We start from the raw sequence: 16,219 nt of genomic DNA, 5'->3' as shown, positions 1-16,219 counted from the left end.
TCTGCCCTGTTCCACTTGTCCACATGTCCGTGGTTAAGTGGACATTGTGTGCAACGGCATTTTTCAGGACACTGAGGACACTTTCTGACGTTTCTGTACAGTCTCGGTATCGCCTGCCTAGTGAAGTGGAATCTAGACGGGATTTGGAACCGGGGACACACTACCTCCATCAATTGTCTAAATCCCACTGCACTAATGGCGGATACCGTACGCACATCTAACACCAACATAGCAGTCAAGGCCTCAGTTATACGTTTTGCTTCAGGATGACTGCTGTCATATTTCATCCTCCTCGCTAAGGACTGTTGGAGGGTCAATTGTTTAGTAAAAGTAGTGGTGTTCCTACTTCCTCTCTGGGATGATGAACGACTCCCAGCAGCAGCAACAGCAGCAGCGGCAGCAGTAGGCGTAGCAATGCAGGATCCTCCGGAGAAATCCCGGATAGGAGAGTCAGTCATGCCAGTGACATGGCCTGCAGGACTACTTCCGATCCTGACTAAGGAGGAAATTGACGAGGATGGAGTTGACGGTGTGGTTTGCAGGCGCTTGGATACAACAGGACAACGGGATTTAGGTGTCCCTGGACTGCTTACGGTCTTAGCCAAAGTTTCTGAACTTGACAGTAACTTTTTATGAACGCGCTGCAGGTGCCGTATAAGGGAGGATGTTCCTAGGTGGTTGACGTCCCTACCCCTACTTATTTCACCTTTACATATGGTACATATGGCAAGACAGTTGTTGTCCGGATTTGGATAGAAATATTGCCAGACCAAAGAGGTGGAATGTTTGGTCTTCTGCCCAGGCATGACCGTGATGGGCTTTTTCATCCCACGGACAACAACTGTCTCCCCCGGAGCCTGATTTAAACAAACCACATCACCATCAGAATCCTCTTCGCCAACTTCCTCCTCAGCGCCAGCTACACCAGTATCCTCATCCTGTTGTACTTCAACAGTGACATCTTCAATTTGCATATCAGCAAGTGGACTGTGGGTGCTCCTTTCAGCACTTGCAGGGGGCGTGCAAATGGTGGAAAGAGCCACCTCTTCCCGTCCAGTGCTGGGAAGGTCAGGCATCGCAACCACCACCACACTTGGACTCTCCTTGGGGATTTGTGATATCTTCTTAGAAAGCACAGTTCTTCGCTGTGCTTTTGCCAGCTTAACTCTTTAGATTTTTTTTGTGGGAGGAGGGCTTCCATCGTCATGTGAAGCTGAACCACTAGTCATGAACATACCAGGGATCGACCTTAGCCGTTCCTTGCCACTCGTAAATGGCATATTGGCAAGTTTACGTTTCTCTTCAGCTGATTTAAATGTTTTTTTCAAGGTCATTTTCCTGAACTTTGTCATTTGGGATTGTATGTGCCCTCTATTATGACATTGGGCATCGGCCTTGGCAGACGACGTTGATGGCATGTTATCGTCTATGTCATGACTAGTGGCAGCAGCTTCAGCACTAGGAGGAAGTGGTTCTTGATCTTTCTCTATTTTATTTTTATCGGAGAAAGTTTGGTCCTCCATTTATGTTATATCGATTTGATATATACGTGCGGCAAAACACAGAAAATATTTTTTTATTTTTGCTGGAGATTAGTTCACTTTGTGGGTTACACCAGCCATTAAGAAATGAGCCAGCCGGCTCTTTACTTATGGGACACAGGCGCACGCTTGGCGCTGCTCCTTTGTTGATGCACGTGCGGCTACTGCGCACACAATTCACAAACACAGAAATTAATTTTTTTTTTGGTTTGGACTGGAGTGTACTTTGGGGGTTACAGCACCCTTTAACGGTCAAGCCAGCCGGCCCTTTACTTATGACACAGGCGCACGCTTGGCACTACTTTGTTGATGCACGTGCCGCTGCTGCGCACACAATTCACAAACACAGAAAATATATATTTTTTTGGTTTGGACTGGAGTGTACTTTGGGGGTTACAGCACCCTTTAACGGTCAAGCCAGCCGGCCCTTTACTTATGACACAGGCGCACGCTTGGCACTACTTTGCTGATGCACGTGCGGCTACTGCGCACACAATTCACAAACACAGAAAATATATATTTTTTTGGTTTGGACTGGAGTGTACTTTGGGGGTTACAGCACCCTTTAACGGTCAAGCCAGCCGGCCCTTTACTTATGACACAGGCGCACGCTTGGCACTACTTTGTTGATGCACGTGCGGCTACTGCGCACACAATTCACAAACACAGAAAATATATATTTTTTTGGTTTGGACTGGAGTGTACTTTGGGGGTTACAGCACCCTTTAACGGTCAAGCCAGCCGGCCCTTTACTTATGACACAGGCGCACGCTTGGCACTACTTTGTTGATGCACGTGCGGCTACTGCGCACACAATTCACAAACACAGAAAATAATTTTCTTTTTGGTTTGGAGTGGACTGGAGTGTACTTTGGGGGTTACAGCACCCTTTAACGGTCAAGCCAGCCGGCCCTTTACTTATGACACAGGCGCACGCTTAGCACTACTTTGTTGATGCACGTGCGGCTACTGCGCACACAATTCACAAACACGGAAAATATATAATTTTTTTAGCACTTGGGGGGAGCACCCCTGATGGACAGAGCACCCCCTGGACAACACTACAGCACCCCTTTAGGACTGGGACACTGCACAGGACTTTGGAGTGGACACAGCCCCTATGGACAACTGACTGCACAACACAGTCCAGCCAGCCCCTATGGACTTTGAAGTAGTGGACACAGCCCCTATTAACAACAGCAGCACAGCGCAACACAGCCAGCCCCTATGGACTTTGAAGTAGTGGACAACAGCAGCACAGCGCAGCACAGCACAACACTACTCTGCACTACACTACACTACACTACACAGCCCAGCCAGCCCTAACTCCCACCCTCCCTCTTCACTGTCCACAGCCGAGTGAGAAAATGGCGCCGACGCGGGTTCCTTATATAGGTTCCAAAACCCGCGAGACTCGGAAGGCGGGATGATGACGTTTTGCCTCGATTTCAGATCCGAGTCAGGCGGGAAAAGTCGAGCCTGACTCGGATCTGCCTCGGATCGGGGGGGCTCGGATTTCAGAAATCCGAACCCGCTCACCCCTAATATATATATATATACACACAGACACACACAGGTTGAGTCTCCCATATCCAAATATTCCAAAATACGGAATATTTTTGGCTTAACTGAGAAAATTAAACCTTTGATTTTTGATGGTTCGATGTACACAAACTTTGTCTAAGGCACAAATTATTACAAATATTGTATAAAATTACCTTCAGACTGTGTATATAGGATGTATATGAAACATAACTGAATTTTATGTTTGTACACAAACTTTGTTTGAGCCACAAAATTATTGAAAATATTGTATAAAATTACCTGCAGGCTGTGTGTATAAGGTGTATATAAAACATAAATGCATTCTGTGTGTATATTTGGGTCCCATTCCCAAGATATTTCATTATGACATGCAAATATTCCAAAATACAGAATATTCCGTTATCCAAAATACTCCTGGACCCAAGCATTTTGGATATCGGAGACTCAACCTGTGTGTGTGTGTATATATATATATATATATATATATATATATATATATATATATATACAGTCAGGTGCATAAATATTGGGACATTGACCGAATTTTCATGTTTTGGCTTCTATTCACCACCACAATGGCTTTGAAATGAAACAAACAAGATGTGCTTTAACTGCAGACTTTCAGATTTAATTTGAGGGTAATTACATCCAAATCAGGTGAACGGTGTAGAAATTACAACGGTTTCTATATGTGCCTCCCACTTTTTAAGGGGCCAAAAGTAATGGGACAAACTAAACAATCCTAAATCTAACTTTCACTTTTTAATACTTTGTTGCAAATACAGCCTGAAGTCTGGAACGCATAGACATCACCAGATGCTGGGTTTCATCCCTGGTGATGCTCTGCCAGGCCTCTACTGCAAATGTCTTCAGTTCCTGCTTGTTCTTGGGACATTTTCCCTTCAGTTTTGTCTTCATCAAGTGAAATGCATGCTCAATCGGAGTCAGGTCAGGGGATTGACTTGGCCATTGCATAACATTCCACTTTTTAACCTTAAAAAACTCTTTGGCTGCTTTTGCAGTATGCTTCGGGTCATTGTCCATCTGCACTGTGAAGCGCCGTCCAATGAGTTCTGAAGCATTTCACTGAATATGAGCATATAATATTGCTCGACACACTTCAGAATTCATTCTGCTGCCTTTGTCAGCAGTCACATCATCAATAAATACAAGGGAACCAGTTCCATTGGCAGCCATACATGCCCACGCCATGACACTACCACCACCATGCTTCACTGATGAGGTGGTATGTTTTGGATCATGAGCAGTTCCTTTCCTTCTCCAAACTCTTCTCTTCCCATCACTCTGGTACAAATTGATCTTTGTCTCATCTGGCCATAGGATGTTGTTCCAGAACTGTAATGGCTTTTTTAGATGTTGTTTGGCAAACTCTAATCTGGTCTTCCTGTTTTTGAGGCTCACCAATGGTTTACATCTTGTGGTGAACCCTCTATATTCACTCTTGTGAAGTCTTCTCTTGATTGTTGACTTTGACACATATACACCTACCTCCTGGAGAGTGTTCTTGATTTGGCCAACTGTTGTGAAGGGGTTTTTCTTCACCAGGGAAATAATTCTTCTGTCATCCACCACAGTTGTTTTCCGTGGTCTTCCGGGTCTTTTGGTGCATTCTTTCTTTTTAAGAATGTTCCAAACAGTTGATTTGGCCACACCTAATGTTTTTGCTATCTCTCTGATGGTTTTGTTTTGATTTTTCAGCCTAATGATGGCTTGCTTCACTGATAGTGACAGCTCTTTGCATCTCATATTGAGAGTCGACAGCAACTGATTCCAAATGCAAATGTCACACCTAGAATCAACTCCAGACCTTTTATCTGCTTAATTGATAATGAAATAACGAGGGAATAGCCCACACCTGTCCATGAAATAGCTTTTGAGTTGATAGTCCCATTACTTTTGGCCCCTTAAAAAGTGGGAGGCACATATAGAAACCGTTGTAATTCCTACACCGTTCACCTGATTTGGATGTATTTACCCTCAAATTAAATCTGTAAGTCTGCAGTTAAAGCACATCTTGTTTGTTTCATTTCAAAGCCATTGTGGTGGTGAATAGAGGCCAAAATATGAAAATTCTGTCAACGTCCCAATATTTATGCACCTGACTGTATATATATGTGTATATATATATATATATATACATATATATATATATATATATCTTGTAGCCTACACCAATACATACACTATATATGCACCATATACATCTAATATATATACTGTACACCTAATACAAATGGCATGTGGGCTGAAAGGCAGCCATGTTTGTGCACCCAAGTAAAGCCACTGTACACCCCCTGCACGAGGCCACCTACTGAGCATGCGCAGCAAGTTGAACTTCCCTATCTTTAAAGAGGGGCATATTTTGGCCAATTAAGAAACTGTAACTTTTTCTATTACCTGAACCACAAAAAGCCCTACACTGGGACAAGAGCTACCTAACAAAACAAACCTCAGTTCTACCCGTCCATGCCAAATTTCAGCTCAGTACGTTCAATAGCTTTTGAGATGTAGCCCCTCAAACACCATGCCCCATCTCAGGAATTCCCCATGGGAGAATCTCATTTATTCGATTCAGCCTTAATATAAGGGTATGATCATGCCTTTATAATAAAGCACTTTTAAAGTTTCTGTTGACTTTCCTCCTCTGCATAAATTAGTGATGTCATGATCTCGTGCTGTATCAGACTTCTCTGGCACCACTTGAACCAGAGGATTAAACTCATTAATGTGAGTGGTGAAGGGTTTATTACTGTGATAATGTGCCCATACCAACCCCAAAACACCCCCACGCCCCCACTGTATCAAAAAATTTATGTGAATCCCCTCCAATTCACCTAATAAAAACGGGATGCGGGCTAAAAGGCAGCCGTGTTTGTGCACCCAAGTGAAGCCACTGGACACCCCCTGCAGGAGGCCACCAACTGACATTGCTCAGCAAGTTGACATTCCCTATCTCTATAATGGGGCATTAGAGGGCTAATAGTTTAAAAACTGTAACTTTCTCAATTACCTGAACCCCAAAAGCACCTACCCTGGAACAAGAGCTACCTAATAAAACAAGTCTAAATTCGCCCTCTACCCCGTGTTATGCTTTCCCAAAAATCCCCCATAAACTACTGCAGAAAAGTGGTCCTAACTGAGAGTGTCAGAAAAAAATGACAGTTGGAACTTTAGATTGTTCCCAAATCCTCATTTTTATGTTTTTGCCCTGAAATATGGCATGCAACACCGAGCAACAGTTCTACCCGTCCATGCCAAATTTCAGCTGGATACCTCCAATAGCTTTTGAGTTGTAGCCTCTTAAACACCATGACCCCTTCTCCGGAATTCTCTATGGGAGAATGCCATTTTTTTCGATTCAGCCTTAATATAAGCAAGTCCCTTCCTGCGGTGATCAGCGCCATTTGCTTGCTGAGTCTTGGGCTGTCATGGCTGTACTTCACCTGTGTTGTCTAATATAGGGGTGTGCTGTGCTGGGCTTCGTTGTCCAATACAGGGGTGCTGTGCTGGGTTGTGTTGTCCAATACAGGGGTGTGCTGTGCTGGGCTTTGTTGTCCAATCCAGGCAGGGTGTGCTGTGCTGTGCTCTGTCCAGGGGGCTGTGTTGCCCATAAAGGGGTACACTTTGCTGTGCTGGGCTGTGTTGTCAATACAGGCAGGGTGTGCTGTGCTCTGTCCAGGGGGCTGTGTTATTTTTATTTATCATGGCTTTGCTAATCCAGGGTTGTGCTGTGCTGTCCATCAAGGGGTGTGCTGTCCAGGGTTGTGCTGTCCATCTAGTGTGCTGTCCGTCCATGGGCTGTAAAAGACAAAAAAAAAAAAAAAAAGTTAAAAATATTGTTTTTCGTGCTGTACCCCACACTGTGACGCTGTATGCTGTACCCACCCCTCCCCCACTCCCAGTGTATCCAAAACACTGTGACGCTGTTGGCCATATTGCAACCGACGCTGTAGATTCATCATACTGCAGTGTATAATTTGTAAAGTATTGTGAGTGACAGTAATACCGCAGTGTAATATTATTCATACAAGTATTGTGACACTGTTGGTCAGTAATACCGCAGTATAATATAGTCATAAAAAATATTGTGACACTGTAAAAGATAGCGCATTGTATTCATAAAAAATATTGTGACACTATAAGTGGAAACAGTGTAATATTCAACACATATTGTGACACTGTAAGTGGGAGCGCAGTGTATTCATAAAAATATTTTGACACTCAGTGGAAACGCAGTGTAATATTCAACACATATTATGACACTGTAAGTGGCAGTGCAGTGTAATATTCAACATGTACTGTGACACTAAGTGGTAGCATAGTTTATTCATAAAACATATTTTGACACTAAGTGGATACACAGTGTAATATTCAACACGTAATTTGACACTAAGTGGTAGCGCAGTGTATTCATGAAAAATATTGTGACGTTGTAGGTCATTGATACCGCAGTGTAATATTTAAAATTGGTACAAATTTACATGTGTGCTGTGCCCCACTTCATTCGATATGGAGAACAATCAGTTGAGAGGAGAGCAGGAACCACAAACTAGTGCTGGAACTGCTGCCAGTACCACCAGTCATGACGATACTGGTCCGTCTATGTCATCTACTAAAGTTGATGCCCCAGGGCATACATGGCTTAAGATAGGGCATCTAAAATCAAAGAACCAATCTTTTACTGTCACGGCCAGGGTATTTCAGCATGGCGCTAGGCGGGTGTTACCTGTGAGGTCGTTGTGGCTCGGGCTGTCTGGTGGCAGAGCTGGTGCAAGGCGGGAGGCTTTGGCTGCACGCGTTGTTGTGCGGCCCTGTTGTCACTCTGCGCTGGTGAGGCCTGGCGGCGTCTCCGTTCCATTTGGCATGGGCGCCGCCATCTTGCCTTCTGGCCATGTGATGCGGCTGGCCAATCCTGGTGAGTCACATGTTCCCTCCGGCCAGTAACAGCACGGCATGTGGTATTTAGGAAGGGTCAGTGCCTTCCTTCTTTGCCAGTGCAACGTGTATCTCAGCCTAGCTGAGAGGGAGTTCTCTGTGCTTATCCTGTTCCTGTGAATTCGCTGTCTGCCAGTCTGCCTGTCAGCTCCTAGCTCCCACTGGACTACCCCGCTTCCTCCATCACCCTTGCCCATACCTGAGTGCCTGAGCCTGCTGACATCCTGCGCTTCAGTTCACTACCTGCATACCTGGCTTGTTTATTTTCAGTTCACTACCTGCATACCTGGTTTGATTATTTTCAGTTTCACTACCAGCACACCTGGACAGCTCTAATTGTTTCTACTTGGACATTAACCCTTTTACTCCCACCACAGAACTCTTGTGCACATTTATATATTCCTGGACTTTTATTTACTGCCACATTATATGTCTGCTCAAGCACTTATTAAAAATCCTAGTTTTAATTTCAAATCTGCTTCTGTGATCGCTCCTGCTACCCCCCCGGGTCCACAAACAACCCAGAACATAACATTTACAGTGGTAAAGAAAAAAAAATCAAAGGGCAAGTTAACTGCAGAAAGACATGCAATTGGCAATATACATTTCATCCCCCCGGGTCCACAAACAACCCAGAACATAACAGTTTGCACTGGCCCCATGGAGCCGGCCACGGATCAGGAGTCAGGAGTGGATTTGTTCCGGTGCATTTCTGGTCGTTTAGAAAATCTGGAAAACATGCATCATCAGATGGCTCAATTTCTGCAAGAGATGTCCAAGCGACAGGATAGTTTGCAAACTTCCTTTTCTACCCCTGAAGTACCAGCATCTACATCCGCATCAGCGTCTGGGAATACAGGAGGCAGATCATCTCCCCGCTTACATCTTCCTTTACCAAGTAAATTTGACGGCAATCCTAAACTCTGCCGAGGATTCCTAAATCAGTGTGACATACATTTTACCCTGCAACAACTTTCTAACTGCAAGAACTAAAGTGGCTTATATAGTCTCTCTGTTATCCGGCCAGGCCTTGGAATGGGCTTCCCCACTCTGGGAGCGCTCAGATCCGCTGCTGGATAATTACGCAGGCTTTGTATCATCCTTCAGGAGGATTTTCGATGAACCTGGGCGTACTGTATCAGCATCATCAAACATCATGACACTGAGACAAGGGGTCCATCCTGTCAGTCAATATGCCGTGCAATTTCAAATTTTAGCATCTGAGCTCAAATGGAATGAGGAAGCCCTCACCTCGGCCTTCTGGCATGGGTTGTCAGCCCGACTAAAGGATGATCTAGTCACTCGAGAGCTTCCTACTAATCTGAACGACATGATTTCGTTGTGTATCAAAGTTGACCTACGCTTCAGGGAACGTCAGGCTGAAAGAAACAGAACTGACCGGCAAAGGTCATTTACCCCCTCCATTTCTACCCGACCCATTCCTTCTCCTACTGAAGAGGAGCCTATGCAGGTGAATCATACACACCTCTCCAAAGAAGAGCGTCAGAGAAGAATGCAAAAGAACCTCTGTTTGTACTGCGGAGAGTCTGGTCACCTGCTGATCTCCTGCCCCCGTAAACCGGGAAATGCCAAATCCTAACTGACCCTGGAGACATCAAGTTAGGAGTTATGAACCCGTCTCCAAAAATTAAAGATTTCACGATTACCCTAGCCTTGGATCTTAAACCCAAACCTGTCTTTGCTACTGCTCTACTTGACTCGGGAGCAGCCGGAAATTTCATAATGTCTAGTTTCATAGATAAATTTCAGATTCCTTGTTTGTCTCTCAACCATGCCATCTCTCTGGCCTCTATAGACGGACGCCCACTAACTAACGGGATAGTCACCAAAGAGACTCAACCAGTATTGGTCCGAATTGGGGCACTTCATTCTGAGTCCTTAAAATTGCTGGTGATATCAGAGGCCTCTCAAGAAATTGTCCTTGGTCTACCCTGGTTACGTCAACATAATCCCAGGATTGATTGGAGTTCTATGCAGATTCTGTCATGGGGTATGGACTGTCAGAAATCCTGTCTTCCAAAAATTCGACCTGTGAGAAAGACAGTTCCATTAGTTTCTTCTGCCATTCCCAAGAAATATCAGATGTTCGCCGACGTGTTCTCTGAGCAACAAGCAAATATCTTACCCCCTCATAGGGAATAGGACTGTCCAATTGAATTGATACCTGATAAGATACCACCTCGTGGTCGTACCTATCCGCTGTCCTTGCCTGAGACTCAAGCCATGACCGAGTACATCCGGGACAACCTGGCAAAGGGGTTCATTCGCCCCTCTACTTCACCTGCCGGAGCTGGGTTTTTCTTCGTTGGCAAGAAGGACGGTGGTCTAAGACCAAGTATCGATTATGGAGGCCTTAATGACATTACTGTAAAGAATCGATACCCTCTTCCCCTGATTACTGAGTTGTTTGATAGGGTCAAGGGCTCTGTCATTTTTTCTAAATTAGATCTGAGAGGGGCTTACAACCTCATTCGTATCCGAGCTGGCGATGAATGGAAGACCGCTTTTAATACCAGAGATGGACATTTAGAGTATTTAGTAATGCCTTTTGGATTGTGTAACGCCCCTGCTGTCTTTCAAAGTTTCGTCAATGAGATTTTCCGGGATCTGTTATATGTTTCGGTTGTTGTCTATCTGGATGACATACTGATTTTTTCACCCTCTGTGGCTAAACATCAAGAACATGTTAAAGAAGTTCTGACCCAATTGAGAGAAAACCACCTTTACTGCAAACTGGAGAAGTGCGTCTTTGGAGTGCCCAGTGTACCTTTTCTCGGCTATGTAATATCTGGCTCCAGTTCAAAAATGGACCCCAAGAAGGTACAAGCAATTCTGGACTGGACCCGACCTCAGACACTGAAAGCCATCCAGAGATTGTTGGGCTTCGCCAATTATTATAGACGCTTCATTAAGGGATTTTCTACACTGCTGGCTCCCATTACAGCCTTGACCCGCAAAGGTGCTAATCCTGCCCAATGGTCACCTGAGGCAGAGTCTGCCTTTCATCTTCTAAAACAGGCCTTTATCTCAGCACCAGTTCTTCAACAACCAGATCTGGACAGGCCGTTTTTGTTGGAAGTGGACGCATCATCTGAAGCTGTGGGAGCAGTCTTGTCTCAACGTTATGAGGACAACCGAGTCCATCCGTGTGGGTTCTTTTCTAAAAAATTCTCACCTGCCGAAAGGAACTACGCCATAGGTGAGCAAGAACTACTAGCTGTAAAGTTGGCGTTGAAGGAATGGAGATATTTGCTAGAAGGCGCCAAGTTTCCATTTACTGTATTTACGGACCATAGAAATCTCCTATTTCTCAAAAACCTCCAATGTGTGAGTCCTCGTTTGGCCCGCTGGGCAATATTCTTTGCCAGATTTCAGTTCACCCTGACCTTCTGGTCTGGAGCACTTAATCAGAAGGCTGATGCCCTATCGAGATCTCTCCTCTGTGATGATCAATCTGAAAATCAAAGCAATACCCCTGTCTTGGAATCAAGAGTTTTCGCCGCATTACAAGTTCAGCCTCCTACGGGAAAATCATTTGTGGCCCCGGAATTAAGGAAGCAGCTTCTCACTTGGGCACATTCCTCTCGCTTCGCAGGGCACTCAGGCACTCGGAAGACCTTGGAGTTCCTGAAAAGACACTATTGGTGGCCTTCTATGAAGGCAGATATAATGGAGTTCATCTCTTCCTGCTCCTCCTGTGCCCAGCATAAATCATCACGACAAGCTCCAGCTGGGGAATTGCTTCCATTACCTACTCCATCACGTCCATGGATGCACCTCTCCATGGATTTTGTCACAGACCTGCCAGTCTCTCAAGGTTTCAACACTATCTGGGTTGTAATAGACAGATTTTCTAAGATGGTCCACTATATACCGTTGAAGAAGTTACCTTCTGCCCCTGACCTGGCACAGTTGTTTGTCCAACACATATTTCGTCTACATGGCCTTCAAGCTGAAATTGTCTCTGACCGTGGTGTGCAGTTTACTGCAAAATTCTGGAGGGCTTTGTGTTCTGTTCTTCAAGTGAGGTTAAACTTTTCCACGGCCTACCATCCGCAAAGCCACGGCTCCACCGAGAGAGTTAATTAAGACCTAGAGACTTTCTTAAGAATTTTTATGTCATCTTCCCAGGACAATTGGGCTGCCTTGCTGCCGTATTTGCACATAATGCTTCCTACCACTCGTCAACTAACCAAGTGCCATTTCAGGTTGTATATGGCCTTCATCCTCGTGTTCCCGAATTTCGAAGCCTGCCTGTTTTCGATGTTCCGGCCGTGGAGAACACGGTGCAGAATTTTGCTGCCATCTGGACTCAAGTACGGTCTGATTTGTTGAAGGCATCCTCCCGCTATAAGACCCAGGCCGATAGAAAGCATAGAATAGTTCCACGCATGCAAGTAGGAAACCAGGTCTGGTTGTCTACTCGGAACCTTCGTCTTAGAGTTCCATCTATGTAATTCGCACCCCGCTTCATCGGTCCCTTCACCATAACAGAAGTCATTAATCCAGTGGCCTACCGTTTACAGTTACCCCATACCTAAAAATTCCCAATTCCTTCCATGTTTCCTTATTAAAGCCCCTAGTCCTGAATAAGTTCCATAATGCTCTACCTGCTTCTCCTCGAGTCCAGACGGAGAGAGGAGTTGAGTTTGAAGTCGCCCAGATCTTGGACTCTCGTCTGCGCAGAGGTCATCTTCAGTATTTGTTGGACTGGAAAGGTTACGGTCCAGAGGAACGTTGCTGGACCGATGCTCGTGATGTCCACGCTCCCACGCTCATCAGAAGATTCCATTCTGCCCATCCGGAGAAGCCTGGTGAGTGTCCTGAGGCCACCCAAAAGGGGGGGTATTGTCATGGCCAGGGTATTTCAGCATGGCGCTAGGCGGGTGTTACCTGTGAGGTCGTTGTGGCGCGGGCTGTCTGGTGGCGGAGCTGGTGCCTGGCGGGGGGCTTTGGCTGAGCGCGTTGTTGTGCGGCCCTGTTGTCACTCTGTGCTGGTGAGGCCTGGTGGCGTCTCCGTTCCGTTTGGCATGGGCGCCGCCATCTTGCCTTCTGGCCATGTGATGCGGCTGGCCAATCCTGGTGAGTCACATGTTCCCTCCGGCCAGTAACAGCACGGCATGGGGTATTTAGGAAGGGTCAGTGCCTTCCTTCTTTGCCAGTGCAACATGTATCTCAGCCTAGCTGAGAGGGAGTTCTCTGTGCTTATCCTGTTCCTGTGAATTCGCTGTCTGCCAGTCTGCCTGTCAGCTCCTAGCTCCCACGGGACTACCCCACTTCCTCCATCACCCTTGCCCATACCTGAGTGCCTGAGCCTGCTGACATCCTGCGCTTCAGTTCACTACCTGCATACCTGGCTTGTTTATTTTCAGTTCACTACCTGCAAACCTGGCTTGATTATTTTCAGTTTCACTACCAGCACACCTGGACAGCGCTAATTGTTTCTACTTGGACATTAACCCTTTTACTCCCACCACAGAACTCTTGTGCACATTTATATATTCCTGGACTTTTATTTACTGCCACATTATATGTCTGCTCAAGCACTTATTAAAAATCCTAGTTTTATTTTCAAATCTGCTTCTGTGATTGCTCCTGCTACCCCCTCGGGTCCCCAAACAACCCAGAACATAACATTTACAGTGGTAAAGAAAAAAAATCAAAGGGCAAGTTAACTGCAGAAAGACATGCAATTGGCAATATACATTTCACCACACGAAGCACGAAGTAGCAAGGAAAGGCTAAGGCCTTGGCCTTTATTTATGACTGGTGGTTCTGCCTCTTATGACTATGTAAGCCCTTCTTCCTGTAAATGTTTCAAAAAGATGAAAATTGTTAAGGCACAGGAACCAACTGTGTGCTCAGAAATGTCACAAATCCCTGAGGAGAGTCTAAGTGTGTCCGGGGGTGCCATGTGTGAGCCTGGCCTTTCCAACACTGTACTCGAAGAGGAACCTCCATTTTGTGCATCCTCTGCAAATGTGGGGATGAGCAGCACAAGTCAACATGCTGACATAGAAATTGAGGATGCTTCTGTGGAAGTGCACCAGGATGGGGGGATATTTGTGTAGCTGATGCTGATAAGGATGTTGATGATGAGGATGTTGTTTATGTAAATCAGGCACCAGTGATAACAGTTGTTGCCCATGATAAGAGAAAGCCCATTGGCATGCCTGGGCATAAGACAAAAAAAATCCACTTCTTATGTGTGGAATAATTTCTACCCAAACCCAAACAGCAATTGTCAAGCCAGAGTAAGTAGAGGTAGGGACCTTAACCATCAAGGATCCTCCTCTCTGTTACATCATCTTCAGTGCATCCATTCAAAGTGTTTGCAAAATTTAGAAACTTTGGCTAAAAAAAGTAACAACAAGCAGTACAGCGTCAGCTAACTCCCTTCTCTCTGCTAGATCCAAGCACCTGCCATCTTCACCATCAAGACCTTCATCAACAATATCCTCAATCATGATCGGAAGTAGTCCTGCATCCAATTTGATAAGGCTAACTCAGTCCTCCTCTATCCTGGATTCCTCAGGAGAATCCTTGAGCGCTATGCCTGCTGCTGCTGCTGGGAGTGGATCTTCATCCCAGAAGGGCACCAGGAAGACTACTAATAGTAGTTAAAAAAAACAATTGACTGTTAAACAATCATTTGCAAGGGGGAGCAAGTATGACAGCAGTCACCCAGTTGCACAGCAGATCACTGATGCCAAAACATCAATGCTGGTAGATGTGCGTCTGATATCCGCCATTAGTGCAGTGGGTTTTAGACAGTTAATTGAGATCCTGTGTCCCCACTACCAAATCCCGTCTAGGTTCCACTTCACTAGAAAAGCAATTCCCAGTCTGTATAGGAACGTTAAAAAAAAAATTAATAAGTTTCCTCCAAAATGCCGTTGTACCCACTGTCCACTTAACCACAGATATGTGGACAAGTGGAAGAAGGGAAATGCAAGATTACATGACTATAAAAGCCCACTGCGTGGGGGTATTGCCTTCAGCGGTACCAACAGCATCTAAGAAAAAAGAAGCTCATTCAGGGGCAGGCTACTCTTTGTATAACTGGTTTCACTAAGAGGCATACTGCTGACAAACTCTTAGAAAAACTCAGGAAAGTCATTGCAAAATGGCTTACCCCACTTGGACTCTCCTCAGGATTTTGGATTTCTGACTACGCCACCAATATTGTGAGCATTACAGCTGGGTGAATTCCAACATGCCCCATGTTTTGCTCACACTATTCACTTGGTGGTACAAAATAAAAAAAAAAAATGACAGGGTCATGCAGGAGATGCTCTCTGTGGCCCGCAAAATTTCAGGTGCATGTAGAATATTGCAGCACCTGCAAGAAATGTTGAATTTGCCCTGTCACCAGCTGAAGTAAGAGGTAGTTACGAGGTGGAACTCCACCCTTTATATATATGCTTCAACAGATGGTGGAACAACAAAAAGCCATCCAAAGCTACACAACGAAGTATGACATAGGAAGAGGAAGGGGAATATACCTTACTCAAACTCAGTGGAAAATAATTTCCATGTTGTGCACAGTGCTGAAACCCTTTGAAGCAGCCATCTGTGAAGTGAGTTCAGACACTGCCAGCTTGAGTCAGGTAAATCCCCTCATTAGACTGTTGGAAAAGCAGCTTGAGAAACTGAAGGAGGAGCTGCAATTATGTGATTCCAGTAAAATATGTCGGACTTGTAGATCAAGTCCTGTATTCACTTCGCCAGGATCCGAGGGTTGTCAGGATCTTCCAATCAGAGCAATACATTTTGGCGACTGTGCTCGATCCTAGATTTAAGTCATACATTGTGTCTTTATTCCCAATGAACACAGAAATGAGGCATTGCAAAGAGTTGTTGGTAAGCAAATTGTCATCACAAGCGGCACGTGATGCAGCGATGGGTCCTCCTTCAGTTTCTCCAGCAAGTGCGGCTGCCAGAAATAAACTAAACTTTCCCAAAAGACCCACTGGTGATGCAGATGAGTCAAGTTTTGAAATCTGGTCGGGTCTAAAAGAATTGCCTACCATTAATGAGACCTCTACCATGACTCCATCTGATATGGCACCATTCAAAGAAAGGTTGAGGACTATTTTAATTATAGCATCCAAATAGGCATGTCAGACAGTCTGTTTGACTACTGGCAAGAAAAA

The sequence above is a fragment of the Taudactylus pleione genome, unplaced genomic scaffold (assembly GCF_031769625.1).
Source record: "Taudactylus pleione unplaced genomic scaffold, aTauple2 ptg000129l, whole genome shotgun sequence".
Classification (NCBI taxonomy): Eukaryota; Metazoa; Chordata; class Amphibia; order Anura; family Myobatrachidae; genus Taudactylus; species Taudactylus pleione.
Note: the sequence above shows the minus strand (reverse complement) of the source record.